Source organism: Talpa europaea (genome assembly GCF_964194135.1).
Source record: "Talpa europaea genome assembly, chromosome: 3".
NCBI lineage: Eukaryota > Metazoa > Chordata > Mammalia > Eulipotyphla > Talpidae > Talpa > Talpa europaea.
In genome coordinates, this window is record NC_140069.1 from 96,911,838 (window position 1) to 96,914,112 (window position 2,275).

Here is a 2,275-nt window from a genome sequence, read left to right on the forward strand (position 1 = left end):
GAATTTCAAGGTCCCAAATCATATGAAAACAGGGTGAGAATCTCAGCAGAGGCCAGTCAGATAATTACTCCTGGGAGATTGGAGAGCTGAGTAGAAATTTCAGAGGCTGCATCATGTCAGGAAGATAGTGCGTTCTAACCCAGGTAGAATAGAGAGATAGTAACTCTAGTATCTCAGAAGAGTTGTCAAAATGCAAATGACAATACTTCCACTATTCATTCTGCTAACTCCATATAAACTTTTGATCCATGTGGCATTTAAACAACTCATTAATATCAGGAAAAAATATGTAAGTGGCATAATCTTAGATGTTTTATTTCACTTCCTTCAATCTATTACTCAGAAGACCCAAATAGCAAAAGTAAAAAGTTGAATTTTAGAGACTAGTACTATTAGTTATTCTATTCTTAATGTACTATCACAGGGGAAGGAGTTCTTCAAAGACAGTAAAAATATACTGTCTTCTTCAAAGACAGTAAAAATATTATAAAACTTTTAATCATAAACTTGAACTAAGCATTTCATAGTCTTTAGTTCTAATGATATGCACTTGTAGCTCTTTTAAGTTTAGTTCAGCTAAATAATAGCTTTCCATTTTCTATCAGAAGACATCTACTCTTTCTTCTGACATTCTAAACACCCCACTATCCACTCCCATCTAACTTATCACATCTCTCTAGTGACCCCCCCATATACAGTTCTTTCCACAGCAGAGCATTACCTGCTTCTTGTGTGTATATATATATATGTGTGTGTGTGTGTGTGTGTGTGTATCATTAAAATATTCAATGAGCTCTTCCCATACACAGCCTTAGTGATCTCTAAAAATGGTTCACTACTCACTTGACCCAGAAAACCCTACAAAGTCAGGCAAATCAAGAGGTTCAAATCTTCATGTTCATTTTAAGTATGCTCATGAAACTGCCCAGGCCATCAAGGGAATCCATATTTGAAAAGCCACCAAGAATCTGAAGGGTGTCACTCTACGGAAGCAGTGTATGCCATTTGGTCATTACTATGGTGGTATTGTAGGTATGCCTAGGTCAAACAGTGGGTTTGGATGCAGGGTCAGTGGCCCAAAAAGAGTGAATTTTTATTGCACATGCTTAAAAATGCAGAGTAATGCTAAAGGGTTGAGATGTAGATTCTCTGGTCATTGAGCATATCCAGGTGAACAAAGCCCCTAAGATACATCGCAGAACTTACAGAGCTAATGGTCAGCTGGATTAACCCATACATGAGCTCTCCATGTGACAATGAGATGATCTGAAAAAGAGCAGATTGTTTCTAAACCAGAAGAGGAGGTTGCACAGAAGAAAAAGATATCTCAGAGGAAAAACTGAAGAAAAAAAACTTATGGCCAGGTAGTAAGTTCAACTTAAAAGGAAATGAAAGTTAAAACACACACACACACAGTCACCCAATGACAAATATTTATAGAAACACTTCTAAGATCCTTGGCCCTTAGCACAGGATGAGGCTCCAGGAGGTCTTGCAGAAAAAAGATCCTGAGAGACTAGAGGGCTGAGGTGAGTGGTAGTATCAGAGACTGCACAAAAGTGGAATTTTGGTAAGCAACTAACATCCAAGCCTGTTTCATCTGCAAAATGGAGATAATGTACTACTTCACAGGGTTGTTGTCATGGTAACTAAATGAATCAAGTGCCAAGTCATTCTCTTTCCCACAACACCTCCTCCAAAGCATCTCTTGATAATCACATTTTTGGTGAGGACTGTATTACCAATTATAACTAACAGAAAATATATGGATCTGTTAAAATGATTGATAAGAGTTTTCAGTTCACAAAGCATTTCACTTTTAATATATACAATCCTATAATTCATTCACCCATTTTTATTGGAATTCTACAACATGCCAGGTCCTATGTAGCATCTACATAAACCTGTGTTTATGGGGCCTCCCCAGTGGCACAGCGGTTGAGCGCTGGGTTGCGAAGCTGCCCGAAGCCTCTGCGGCGCCGGTTCGATCCCCGGCTGCTCCCTGGCCACCGGAGGAGGGTCCCACATGGCGTGCAGACCTCTCCTGCTGCCCGCTGCTCCCCTCAGCAGTGTACTTCAGTCCTTCTGACTGCTCTGCTCCCCGCTCTGGCTCTAGTGAATTCTCTCACCCTCCCATGCTTCTGACTGTACCCAGTGCTTGTATAAATAAATAAATAAATCTTTAAAAAAACAAAAAAAAAACCTGTTTATGTAGCTTACATTTTAGAGGTAGATTTACATAAACATATATAAAAGCAGGTAAGTAAAAGCTCTT

At 39.3% G+C, this 2,275-nt stretch overlaps 1 pseudogene across 1 annotated transcript; it reads left to right on the top strand.

The window, feature by feature from the left end:
* Positions 1-827: 827 nt before the first annotated feature.
* LOC311168577 (large ribosomal subunit protein uL22-like) lies at positions 828-1,586 on the top strand (annotated as a pseudogene). Its single transcript has one exon. The product of its transcript is annotated as a large ribosomal subunit protein uL22-like (transcript).
* Positions 1,587-2,275: the final 689 nt, after the last annotated feature.